General features: G+C 42.2%; 1 long non-coding RNA gene across 4 annotated transcripts in view; it reads left to right on the top strand.

The window, feature by feature from the left end:
- The window catches only part of LOC123378852, a 133,345-nt gene that overhangs the window by 47,148 nt on the left and 71,885 nt on the right, over positions 1-14,312 (top strand). For all 4 annotated transcript variants that reach the window (XR_006582763.1, XR_006582762.1, XR_006582760.1 and 1 more), the window contains one exon: positions 13,580-13,617. This is a non-coding gene — a long non-coding RNA (uncharacterized LOC123378852). The remainder of the gene's footprint in view (positions 1-13,579; positions 13,618-14,312) is intronic.

Raw genomic sequence — 14,312 nt, 5'->3', positions numbered from 1 at the left:
GCTTGGTTGTAAAGCACTGTAGGGATTTTGGGTGAGCAAATACTTGGTTCAGCATGAGACTATCATGTTAATTAAGTCTAGACTCTAGAATGCCTGTTGTATTTGAAACAAATGGTTTCTATATATAAAATAAAAACACATCTAGTTCAGTGTTTCTCAAACTTTTGTACTGATAACCCCTTTAACATGGCAAGCCTCTGAGTGTGACCCCTCCTTATCAATTAAAAAACACTTTTTAACGTATTTAACACCATTATTAATGCTGGAAGCAAAGCAGGGTTTGGGATAGAGGCTCATGACCCCCCATGTAATAACCTCGCAACCCCCTGAGGGGTCCTGACCCCCAGTTTGAGAACCCCTGATCTAGTTGCTACTACTTAAATATGCTTTGTTAAATAAACTTAGATTTGTTTATAGTGAAATGAAGTATAAGTGCATGTGTTAAACAGAACAGTGATCTGAGGTGCAATTGGTAAGCTGGATTGTCCTGGTTCTTTGGGAGCAGAGGATCGGTTAATACTGTGAGAGTCCAGTGGACCAGGGGTTAGGCACTTCAGGGAGATGCTTGAAGGGCTTGAGGTTTGCTTGGAGGGCTCACTAACATGTAGGGCGACAGTGGGGCCTGCAAGGCCTAGCGGGGAGTGTTTGTGTGGCTTGTAGATTTGGGGAGCTGACCTCTGGCAGGCACAGACACTGCTTCCTGATGCTAAGGGCAGGTGGTAGCAAGGTGCCTCACAACCCTGGGTACCCTGGGTACCCATGGAAAGTGTCACATACAACATGACCCACACCTTCTCCAAGCTGTCTAAGTTTATTTGCTCTTACAAGAGCGATGGGGGCATATCTTTAGCTGGTATAAATCTAAGCTGATGAACTCAGTGTAGCTATGCCAATTTACAACAGCGAAATATCAGTCTCATAGTTTTTACCAGATATAAAGCACCAGTGCCTGAACTTAGATTTTAACATTTATTTCTAATTAAACATTCCTTCTGAAATATATTATAGTGTAGTTAAATGCTTCATACTGGCTCTATAATACTGTATATATTTTAGTATGTAATATGTTATTTATTTTTATTATTGGAGCACTTAGACGCTATAGTGATGGATCAAAAACATGCCAATATATTACATTTGCTCTTCATAAGTGTGGAAGCATGAAGGAGCTTTGTTTCTACCGAAAGTTTCTGTGAATTGTGTAGTCTGAATTTCTCATGTGGGCAACATTTTGGACAGCTAGGCCTCAGCTATTCCTGTCAAATTAGCTAAGAACTGCAGCATGAGTGTGCCACAGACATGGCACTCAAGGGGCTAAAACGGGTTAGATTGTCAGATTTTATCTAAATCAATTCAGAGACAAACCTCTAGGATTCCAGACGGATTTTTCTCTCTGACACCAGAAAATATGAGAGAAAATAGTCCAGTGTGTTTGCTTATTGCTTTTTAAACTGGTAACCTTAAAAGTAACCACAGCCTTCAGTCATTCAGGAAGCAAATGCCATAAGTTATATAATAAATATTAAAGTCAAATTGTGGAAATTTACAAACCTATGTGCCTGCTCTTAAACAGAGGACAGTAAAATCACATTCATTTACATGCAAGGCCCTAAATAAATTATAAATTCATAACCAGATGTTGTAGGTATTGATGGCATCAGACCCAAAAAAACAAATAACCAGCTAATTAAGAATGGATTCACCTTCTGCTTCCCTAATAGTTATACTGTAAACAAAAAGGAAGATGTATCAAATCCAGGAAGAAGCTGCTTTTGAAAATACTCAAATTATTTTTTAAAAACATACAGGACATATCAGAATGCAAGTCCTTCAGTTCTCTCACTGTGTGCCAGGTTCATCCTAGCTGGTTCAGGGTATACAAGGGGAAGAGAGGGTGCAAGAAGCTCCCATTCCCTGTGTTATGTCCTAGGGGCAGCCGGTGTAGGAAGCAATCACTTGAGGCCAGAGAGCAGACAGCTAACCAAAACCTCCATTTTATTTACAGAAACAGAGAGCTCACTCAGCCGGTTTCAACCGGCTGAGCTATCCCTTAATAGTCTAACTCAGTTGCCATAGTAACAAAACCCATGACAACCAAATACACAACATATTCCTCCCCCCCAATAAGAACATCCCCTAAATAAAACACACACTAAACTAGAGAAGGAGGGTAGACTGCCTCCATTCCCTGCTAAACCCTGGGGATTATTTTGCCCCATAACCGTGGGTTCGCCCTAACTAAAGATCCAGCCGATGAGGAGGCCTTCTGTCTCTAGGTGGATTACGGCGAACTTCTGGTGTTGTTGTACCCGAAAGTATTAGGGGCTCAGGGTCCGCAGCACGAATAGGTGAGGAGGTGGTATCAGCTCATGCTGGGCAAAGGGGTATCTCAGCTGCCGGCAGTAATGGAGGAGAACAGTCAGGAACAGGTGACTCATGATTCGGTGTCTCACCAGGAGGGGTGAAGTCAGACCCCTCAACTGCAGATGGGTCCTGAAGACTGGCATGATGTGGCAACAGCTGATCTACATGTCGCCGCCAGGTAAGATTCTCTGCAGTCCGGACTGTATAGGAAACAGGTCCTGTTTGAGTGATGACTGTGGCCGGGACCCATTTAGCTCTTGAAGTATAATTCCGAGCCAAAACTGGCTGCCCTGGGCTAAAGGTTCGGTCTTTTGCTCTGGGTGCCCGTCTGATTACTTGATATTGCTGCTGATGTTGCACAGTTTGTCTGGGTTCAGAAGGTTTCAGCAGATCAAAGCAAGTGCGCAGCTGTCGTCCCATCATTAGAAAGGCTGGGGAAGCCTGGGTCGTAGCATGAGGTGTGTTTCTATAGGAAAGTAAGAAGGTATCCAGACGCTTTTGAATGGAGTGTTGTCCCTTTGCTGATTTCAAAGCGTTTTTCATTGTCTGCACAAATCTTTCAGCTAATCCGTTGGTGGACGGATGATATGGTGCTGACGTGATGTGGTGTATCCATTTGCCTTCATAAAATTTTGAAACTCCTGAGAGACGAACTGCGGTCCGTTGTCGCTCACAAGTTGTTCTGGCAGACCAAAATGACTAAAGAGTCCTCGTAGTTTTTGGATAGTACTCTCTGCAGTAGTGGACTGCATTATAGAGACTTCTGGCCATTTAGAATGGGCATCTACTGCCACCAAGAACATGCTTCCTTCAAGGGGGCCAGCAAAGTCAACGTGAATACGTTGCCACGGGTTTTCAGGCCAGTCCCATGGGTGTAGGGGTGCCCACTGGGGTGCATTTCTTACACTCTGACATGACATACAAGCTTTTGCCTTCTCTTCAATAGCACTGTCCAATCTAGGCCACCAAAAATAGCTTAGTGCAATTTCCTTCATGCGCACTATTCCACAGTGACCGGAATGTAGCTATTCTAACATCTGTGATCTCAGGGGTGGTGGAATAATGACACGCCTCCCCCACAACAAACAGCCAGATTGGACCGATAACTCCGTCCGCCTGGACATGTAGGGAACAAGGTCGGGTGAGACCGGAGAGGTTTGTCGAGATTTTCCATGCATCACCAGGTCCATAACTTGGGATAATACTGGGTCAACGCGGGTTGCCTTCTTTATCTGAGTAGCAGTGATGGGTGTATTCTCTACCTGTTCAAAGTAGAAGATTTCCTTTTGGGCACTATCTTGATGTTTGACCGGTAAAGGCAACCTTGAGAGGCCATCTGCATTGCCGTGCAGAGTGGATTTCCGATATTTGATTTCATATGTGTGTGCAGAAAGTATCAATGCCCAACGTTGCATACGACTAGCAGCTAATGGGGGAATGCCTGTGTAGGGTCCAAAAATTGATGTCAGAGGTCGATGGTCTGTAAGAAGAGTAAACTTTCGCCCAAACAGGTACTGACGAAACTTCCTAATTCCAAAAACAATTCCTAATGCCTCACGTTCGATTTGGGCGTAGTTAGTTTCTGCTTTGCTTAGAGTGCGTGAAGCAAAAGCAATAGGTCTTTCTTCTCCCGAAGGCATAATGTGTGACACGACCGCTCCCACTCCATAAGGGGAAGCATCGCAGGCCAATTGCAGGGGTAAGGATGGATCAAAGTGCGTTAGAACTTCAGAATTTAACAATGCATCCTTAGCTTTGTTAAATGCAACATCACAGGCTTCAGTCCACTTCCAGGCCTTGTTCTGCCCAAGGAGCTCATGAAGTGGTTTTAGCAGTGTGGCTAACTGTGAGATGAACTTTCCATAATAGTTCAGTAGTCCTAGAAATGAGCGTAGCTGGCTTACATTTCGAGGTGGGGGAGCCTCCACAATAGCTTTAACTTTTGCAGGGGCCTTATGAAGACCTGCAGAATCGATGATGTGTCCCAAATATTCAACAGAGGGCTTGAAGAATTCACACTTGTCTTTGCGAACTCATAGGCCATACTCTTCCAGTCTTTGTAGGGTAGCCTCTAAATTCTTTAAGTGATCCTCTTCATTTCTTCCAGTGACCAGGATATCATCCAGATAGCACTGAACTCCTGACAAGCCACACAAGATCTGGTCCATAGCCCTCTGGAAAAGGGCGGGAGCCGATGTGATTCCGAAGGGTAGGCGACAGTATCGATAAAGCCCCTTATGAGTCACAATAGTCAACAGCTCTTGGGACTTTTCATCGACGTGCATCTGTAAATATGCTTGACTCAGATCAATCTTACTGAACTTTTGTCCCCCAGCCAGGGCTGCGAAGAGGTCATCGATGCGGGGAAGCGGGTATTGCTCTGCACACAACACTGTGTGACTTTAAAATCACCGCAAATCCGGAGAGAGCCATCTTTCTTCACTATTGGAACGATAGGAGTGGCCCATGAGCTATGGGTAACTGGTATTAGGACTCCATTGGTGACCAGGCGCTCCAGGTCTGCTTCAACTTTTGGCCTGATGGCATATGGCACAGTTCGGGCTTTCAGATATTTTGGTGGACTGTCAGGTTTAATGTTCAATGTCACAGTGATTCCCTTCATACTTATCATAGAATCATAGAATCATAGAATTCAAGATCAGAAGGGACCAATATGATCATCTAGTCTGACCTCCTGCAAGATGCAGGCCACATAAGCCGATCCCCCCACTCCTTTAGCAAGCGACCCCTGCCCCATGCTTCGGAGGAAGGCGAAAAACCTCCAGGGCCACAGCCAATCTACCCTGGAGGAAAATTCCTTCCCGACCCCAAATATGGTGGTCAGCTGAACCCCGAGCATGCGGGCAAGACTCTCCAGCCATACCCTCTGGAAGAAGGTTAAGAATATCATATCATTGACCCATGTACTATTTACGAGTGCGGCACTTAATTAACCTATTGACTAAGCCCGGTATCCTATCATACCATCTCCTCCATAAACTTATCTAGCTTAATCTTAAAGTCATGGAGGTCCTTCGCCCCCACTGTTTCCCTCAGTAGGCTGTTCCAGTATTGCACTCCCCTGATAGTTAGAAACCTTTGTCTAATTTCAAGCCTAAATTTCCTGACTGACAATTTATATCCGTTTGTCCTCGTGTCCACATTAGCACTGAGCTGAAATAATTCCTCTCCTTCCCTGGTATTTATCCCTCTGATATATTTAAAGAGTGCAATCATATCTCCTCTTATCCTTCTTTTGGTTAGGGAAAACAAACCGAGCTCCTCAAGTCTCCTTTCATACGACAGGCCTTCCATTCCTCGGACCATTCTAGTGGCCCTTCTTTGTACCCATTCCAGTTTGAATTCATCCTTCTTAAACATGGGAGACCAAAACTGCACACAATACTCCAGATGAGGTCTCACCAACGCCTTATATAACGGGACTAGCACCTCCTTATCCCTACTAGAAATACCTCGCCTAATGCATCCCAAGACCGCATTTGCTTTTTTAACGGCCACATCACATTGCCTGCTCATAGTCATCCTACGATCAACCAGGACTCCTAGGTCCTTCTCCTCCTCCTCCGTTACTTGCAACTGGTGCGTCCCTAGCTTATAACTAAAATTCTTGTTAGTCATCCCTAAATGCATAACCTTACACTTCTCACTATTGAATTTCATCCTGTTACTAATACTCCAGTTTACAAGGTCATCCAAATCTCCCTGGAGGATATCCCGATCCTTTTCCGAATTGGCAATACCTCCCAACTTGGTGTCGTCCGCAAACTTTATCAGCCCACTCCTACTCTTGGTTCCCAGGTCAGCAATAAATAGATTGAATAAAATCGGACCCAAAACCGAACCTTGAGGAACTCCACTGGTAACCCCCCTCCAACCCGACAGTTCCCCCTTCAATACGACCCTCTGCAGTCTCTCCTTTAACCAGCTCCTTATCCACCTCTGGATTTTCATTTCAATCCCCATCTTTTCCAATTTAACCAGTAATTCCTCATGCGGTACCGTATCAAACGCCTTACTGAAATCCAGATATATTAGATCCACCGCATTTCCCTTGTCTAAAAAATCTGTTACTTTCTCAAAGAAGGAGATCAGGTTGGTTTGGCACGATCTACCTTTCGTAAATCCATGCTGTAAACTATCCCAGTTGCCATCGGCCTCCTGCTCCGTAACCACTCTCTCTTTTAAAATTTTTTCCATGACTTTGCATACTACAGATGTTAAACTAACAGGCCTGTAGTTACCTGGGTCACTTTTTTTCCCCTTCTTGAATATAGGAACTACATTAGCTAATCTCCAGTCTAACGGTACAATCCCCGAATTTAGAGATTTATTAAAAATCATCGCTAACGGGCTAGCAATATCACTCGCTAATTCCCTTAATATTCTAGGGTGAAGATTATCCGGACTCCCCGATTTACTTCCGTTAAGCTGTTCAAGTTTGGTTTCCACCTCCGATACCGTAATGTCTACCCCCATATCCTCATTCCCATCGGTCCCTCTATCACTATTCCTTAGCCCTTCATTAGCCTCATTGAAGACCGAGGCAAAATATTCGTTCAGATATTGTGCCATTCCAAGATTATCCCTAATCTCCACTCCGTTCAAAGTTTTAAGCGGTCCCACTTCTTCTTTCTTGGTTTTCTTCCTATTTATATGGCTAAAAAACCTTTTGCTATTGGTTTTAATCCCCTTCACTAGGTCCATCTCCACCCGTCGCTTTGCCTTTCTCACTGCTTCCCTACACCCTCTGACCTCAATAAGGTAGGTTTCTTTGCTGATCCCTCCCATTTTCCACTCCTGGTACGCTTTCTGTTTTTTCTTAATGACCCCTCTGAGACGCTTGCTCATCCAGCTCGGTCTAAAACTGCTACCTACGAGCCGTTTTCCCTTTCTCGGGATACTTCCCAAATCATCTCCAAAAACAGCAGCATGTTTCCTTAGTATAGGGGTTAGACTGGTTTCTTCTTTAGTCATCCGGTGCACTTCTGCCCAGTTCAGCTGAATCTTCCCAAGCCAAGACCTACCCATTAAGGCTGGGTAGTCACCTCTCACCACAAACAGTGGCAATTTAGCCGCCTGTCCATTGAGCTCCACCTTAACATCAATAGTGCCCAACATGGGCACAGCTTCACCTGTATACGTCTTCAGAACAGTTTTTGTTGCCTTAAGCGGAAGATGCTGTAGCTTTTCCTTATACACAGTCTCAGGAACCAGCGAGACAGCTGCACCGGTGTCTAGTTCCATGCGTATAGGTTTGCCCTCCAATAAGGGGGTTACCCAGTATTCATGTGAGCCCGCTGCCAAAGACAAAAAAAGCAGTGGCACTTCCTCTTGTGAGGAGGTGTCACCTTGATCATCCTGGGTCTGCTCTAGGGTATGCAAGGTTCCTCTTTTTGTCGGCCAGACCACAGGCCTCTTTTTCTTTTGTTTACAGGCACACTCAATGTGTCCCTTTTTGCCACAGTGTCGACACACCAGGTCCTTACACCAGCCTTCTGATGCCTGGTGACCCAGCTTACCACAGCGGTAACATTCTTGACTCTGCACCGTTTTGTGGGTCAGTTCTTGTGACACTTTTTGCACCCTAGGGGATGCACCGATGTATTGTGCCTCCCTTGTAGCCAGTTCCATAGAGACAGCAATATCAACAGCCTTCTGTAATGTAAGCTGAGCCTCTGTCAGTAGGCACTTCCGTATAGCTTCACTGCAGAGGCCACACACTAACCTGTCACGCAGGGCATCATTTAACATCTCTTTAAATTCACAGTGTTCTGCTAGCTTTTTTAAAATGGCTACAAATTGTACAACTGTTTCATCTTCCTTTTGGTCTCTTTTGTGGAACCTATATCTTTCAACAATTACCAGTGGTTTTGGGGAGAAATGAGACCCCAGGATTTCCACAATGTCACTGTAAGATTTAGTCTGAGGCTTAACAGGGTGTAGTAAGCTGCGTAGCAGAGAGTAGGTTTTAGCCCCTACAACAGTTAAGAATATTGGCACCTTCTTCGCTTCTGTAATGTCATTTGCAATACCAAAAAGCTCAAAACGCTCAGTATACACATGCCACTGCTCTGTATTCTCATCAAAAGGCTCCAGGGGCCTGGTCAGAGTAGCCATGATTTTTAGTTTCACTTAAACAGTCAGTGCAAACAAGCAGCTTTTTTTCTTTGTTTGGTCTTTACCTTGACTTCTACTTCCTTCTGTTACTGGAGCAGCACCAGGATCCCACCCTCGTCGCCAGTGTTATGTCCTAGGGGCAGCCGGTGTAGGAAGCAATCACTTGAGGCCAGAGAGCAGACAGCTAACCAAAACCTCCATTTTATTTACAGAAACAGAGAGCTCACTCAGCCGGTTGAAACCGGCTGAGCTATCCCTTAATAGTCTAACTCAGTTGCCATAGTAACAAAACCCATGACAACCAAATACACAACACCCTGCATGCTCATTCAACTGCAAGGCATAACTACAGTCCCTGCACTCCCTGGAGCATAGGGATCTCTCCTGCCATGCAAGACATCTAGGACCTAAATGCTGTATGTCCTGGGGGGCCTGGAGGGTGTAGCAGCAGGCATTCTCCCAAGCACACTGGGGAGGTCTGGAAGGAATTCTACCTCTGCGAAGAAGTTCCTCCTAGAGAATTGCAGTCCTGCACTTCCCTCCATACAGACCACTGTCTAAGTGGCTTGCCTGAGGCCTAGATAAGCCAGATGTAGCCATGAAGCTCAAGAAGGACGTACAGTCAGTTTGTCCAATTATATTTTTCAAGTTTGCAGACTCTTGAGAAGATATTGCTCTCTGAAATTTGTTGGTTGTGGTCATCTTCACAGTACCCTGACACCTTTTCAAGGAAATGAGTCCTTAATCTGAAAAATATTGAGTCAGCAATATTTTTGTTCTAGGGGTGGATGTGGATTAATCAAGCCTCCTTTTTCATGGTTTTCATGATCTCTACTACCCTTAGTCACTTTGAATTTCCCTCATTCACCTGAGGTGAAATTCACTCCTCATGTATTGCAAGTCTGCACACAGTAACAAGCTTGGTGCATAAATTCAGTTATCTAACTTGCTCTTTGTTGTCTATTTTAGCATCTCCCTAAATATACGATTGCAGTTTGCCTTCATGCACTCTGGTACAGATACTCCAGTATCTGAAGAGATGGCATTGGTCCTTGAAATTTAAAGAACATGACAACTGCTACTAACCGCAAGCAAAGGAAAATTTCAAAGCAACTCTCAGTATCAGTGACATGATCTTTTTGCTAAAAACTTCAGAGTATGGAGCAACATAAAGATGTTTATTGACTCCTTTAATGCTGTCAGCTGACTTGGTTTGTGGAAGTAGTTGTCTGGGTTTGGATGCCTAACAAATCTGTATGTCAGCTGAAGGAATACTCACTAGAGCAGAATGAATGATACACTATCTGAGCCCTTTCCCATCATCAAGGAAGTCAAATGAATAGTTATTGACACCAAATTGCGCTGGGTTCTATTTTTAGGAACAATACATGAGGGTTTTCCATCATTTAAGCACAAATTGGAAATTCATTGTCTTGATTTATGAGCCCTCACAAACACCATGAAGAAGACGGGTTAGATTTTTATAGTCTAGAGGGGCATACTTATCCTCAGACTCTCAACTAGCTTCTGACTAGTTCACAACTTCATCCAATAACTATTGCCTTACAGTCAGTCTGAAAAAGACAAGTTCACCTCATGGCCACACCCAGAATTAACTACATCCTGTCAGTTATCACCATTGAGATCATTCTAAATTTATTCTCCATTTATCTGTGTGAGCAGGTAATGCACAAGCTGTGAAATACCTCCTAATATCAGGAGTGACATCTCTACAGTAGATTTGTATAACTTTCTACAGTCTAAGGATTTTATAAAGTGCTAAATAACCACTGTTTTGTGGAGAGATTTTTTCTTTCCATCTTTCAGGACAGATGGGAAGGCATGCAGTATATTTTTTAATCTGTTTATTGGTGCCAAAGGCTTTATCATAAACCTTCATTTTACTCCTTAATCTGAACACTGTGCAACTTGGGCTCAGTATGACTTTGTTGTTGTTGTTTTTGCCAAGTAATATGCACCCAGAGTTCCTGGGTGTAGACAGTGCTCTGTCCCAGTGTCTGACAGCTGGAGCCTGGGTCTGTTCAGAAGTCCAGGAGGAATCATAGAAGTGTAAAGTATTCTCTGAAGTAGTTAGACCTTAACCCATTAAGTACCTTATAGTTTAAGTTGGCCCATGTCTTTGAACTCTTATTTGAACAAATGGGAGGCCAGTAACGTTTGTACAACATATGTGGTCTGTGTCTAGAAAGGTGTGCTGCTGCATACTGTACTAGCTTCCACCACCTATTAATGATTGTATCCAATACCTAGCAAAATGAGTTACAGCAGTTCAAATGAAGATTACAAAACCATGATTTAACATAGTTATGTTCTCAACGGATCTTTCTGCCCAACAAAGATGAAAGAAGTTGGCTCTTCCAGATGTGGCAATATGCAGGTCTAGGAGTAGTGAGGCATCCAGCAAAACACCATGGCTTTGATCCACATTGACAGTCTCTGGTTTGATGCCCTTGATTGTCAATGATGTTAGCATATTGGCAAATTCTATAAAATGTTTTATCTTTTCAACCAACATATCTACTTTAAATGGGCTAACATCTTCTGATGCATTTTGTTGATGGTGGGGGCTACTTCCATGGACAAAGAAATAATGCAGGAGTTAAGAGTATTGAACCATGTGGGACTCCATATGGTAGGGATCTGGGTGACAAGGAGTGGGTACTCATAGAAATGAGAAAATCCAGCATTGTGCTTTCCTATTTAAAGATTTTGTACATTTGTCATCAGCACCAGTGGTGTTGAAGGCTGCAGAAAGATCTAGCAGTATCAGAGGTTGGTCAACTTATCCCTACTAGGAGAAGGCTGTCCATGGTGTTGATAGAAGATATATGCTGTTAGTGATAAGGTTGCTGACATTAAGCGCAGATTTCTTCAAGATAAGCTAGACTATTGCATTTTTAAGGATATCTGGTAGCTCACCTTCTTTGAAAAGGGCATCAACGATCTCCCTTATCAAGGAGAGGGATAAGATCCTCATTATACTTAACAGAGCTATGGAGGACAGGGATCATGTTTGCAGGTGGTGAGTCAGACGTCCCTTAGAGTCTCCTGGGCTTTTGATTGTGTGACTAGGCCAAACTCCATCAAATAAGGTGGGCTGGAAGTCATTCCAAGTTTGAGTCTAGTTTCTTTTGTCTCTAAGTCTTGCTCTGATTTTGTGGGAGATTGTAGTGGGAATTTTTTACACAGAACATGACTTGCCTCTTAGGGCAGATGGTGGGATTCTAGATCAATTACTCAGTCTACTGCATAAAATAATTCTTCTGGTCTAGGTTGATCTGATTCAGTTGTGTTGGAGTGGAAGTTTCTTCTGGATTCCTTTATAGCTGCTATGTATGCCTGTAGTTTTTCATGGGTTATGACTGGGAGGGTCTTGCATAGAAGCGTGCTCCATTTGCCTGCCTTCCTGTTTTGTTTTTTGTAAATCAATGAGGGCCATGGTTATTAGGGTTGCCAATTTAGTCTGGATGTATTCCTAGAGGTTTCATCACATAACATAATCTTTAATGAAAGATTAATTTGTTAATTCCTGGAGGCTCCAGGGCAACCCTGGAGGGTTTCCAACCCTCATTGCATGGGTCATGTTAGAGTAGAAATCATTGTGGGGCTCTCTCATCAGTATTTTCAGAATAAAGCTAAAACATGATCTTGTCATCATGAACTGTGTAGATAGATGAGTGATTCCTGAATATTTTATCACATCTATATTCAGCAGATTAGGAAGCTCTGTCTTCAGCAATTTAGATGCTTAATAATTTTATATTTATGCCACCCAAAGTGTGCTACTTGTCTTCCAGAACAGATATTGCCACTGCCCCAAAATGTAATAATCTAATAATAGATGTACATGTAATGAAGCTCATTGCACTGGCCTCCAGCTGAAGAACCAACCCCAGGAAGAATGATAGAATATCACTTTGTGAAAGGGGCATGTCATATGTGAAATATTAGGGTCACATCTAGCTGTAATAGTCACCAAAGTACTAATTAAGTGATAATCTAACATCCTTCTATCCTTGGGCACACAAGGCAGTGATAAAATGTATTTACATGAGCAATTCATTCATCTTTAGTGTCATTAACTGTCCCACACTCATATGTCTTGTTGGTACTTCTCCTACAGATGAGCTGATGCATCATATACTAATATCAATTAAAATAAATTGTTTATTATTAAGGAATAAAATATTACATTGAAATGCTTAGTGTAAAGGCTGCAATTATATATTTAGTGTGTAACATTCAGTATAATATTAAAAATAAGTTTTGTACAATAAAATAGCCAAAAGAGCCAAAGCGTTAAATATATTAATTTGGTAGGTAGTTTAGCCCATTTCTCTGTTGAATAGATTTAACTTAATATGGATCCCATCTTTGTAAAATAAAGAAGAAGAATGATTGATACTACTATAACCTCTCCTTGATGCCATTGGACAATACACTTTTTTCTAGCATAATTTGAGGGGGTATATGGAAGGCTAAAAAGTTTGTAACTTGGTACAATTATGATTTATATAAAAATTACTCTTTTTAATGGATTGGACACTTTTGTGTGTCTTATCGTACTACAAAATAATGGAGACCCTTTGTTAAATGATTTGAAGAATTTTAATTAAACTAACTGGAAAAGAAAATGTGTTTATAATCTGAATTGTCTGGAACCTGAAATCTCAGATCATTACTTAGAAGTAGATTTAAAAAAATATATAACCAGTTTAAGAACTTGGAAAACTATGCTAATAATTTTCCTTTCAGGTTTTATTGTTTATAGATTGGTACCAGCCATCTTTTGAAACACCAGCTATCTAGGCTTTACCTGCATCACTTGACTAGAATTTCCCAGTACAACTGGGTTTCTTGTATCCAAGATGGAGGTTGTTCTCTGATTCCTTATTTTATTACCTCTGACTCGAGAGCTGTAGGTACAAAATGATTTCACTCCACAGTTTATCATTTGAATATGTTTTTACTTAAGTAGAGTGTCATATATCCAGTTTGCAATAGTTTCTTTAGAGATTGACTTCTATATCTTTAAAGATTGTTTCCTCTTTTTCAGGGGACTACACTGGAGTTTCCTGTATTTGTTAATAGTGGGTGAGTAATTTTCTTTTGCACAAGAAGTCACACCACAGCCAAGTGTACTGGTCCCTGGAGAGGTGGTTAGATCTGAAAATCTACTGTCAAATTTTCACCCTGCAATGCATCCTCAAATAAGTATAGCTTGGCTAGAGCTGAGAACTGAGTCCAGAGAGAAGCTAGGAAGGAGCCAGTCAGTTAAGAAAGCATGTAATCATATAATAGCAGACAGACAGAGAGAGAGAGCCCGCTAAGACAGAAATAACTGTACAACACTTGGATTCTTCACAACCTATAGTTAACATATCAAAGAAAAAATAAAGAACTAGAACTAAAAGACCAAATGTGATGCTGTATGATTGAAATATGACCATTTATATCATTGATATTAGATGTTAGACAGTTGCAACAAATCTTGTACAAAGTATGTCATGTCAGGTGTCAATGGTAAAGATATGATTGGCTAAATAAGATTATCCCGTGTAAAGCCATGTATCATCACTGTATCAGAAGTTATAAATATTGCCTTTGTATTTATATCTCAAATGTGTTTGTTCCTGGGGTAACACCCCTGAGGTAGTTTACATTCAGTCTAGCCAGCCTATTGGGAATGGACTATTTAAGCTTGATGGCCTATTAAGGGCACTTTGCTCTAAAAATGGGCCATAGAAAAAACTTGTTCCGCCCAGATAGCCTTTCTGTGGATGCTTCAG

Source organism: Mauremys mutica, chromosome 10 (genome assembly GCF_020497125.1).
Source record: "Mauremys mutica isolate MM-2020 ecotype Southern chromosome 10, ASM2049712v1, whole genome shotgun sequence".
Classification (NCBI taxonomy): Eukaryota; Metazoa; Chordata; order Testudines; family Geoemydidae; genus Mauremys; species Mauremys mutica.
Note: the sequence above shows the minus strand (reverse complement) of the source record. Positions and strands in the feature narration are given on the sequence as shown.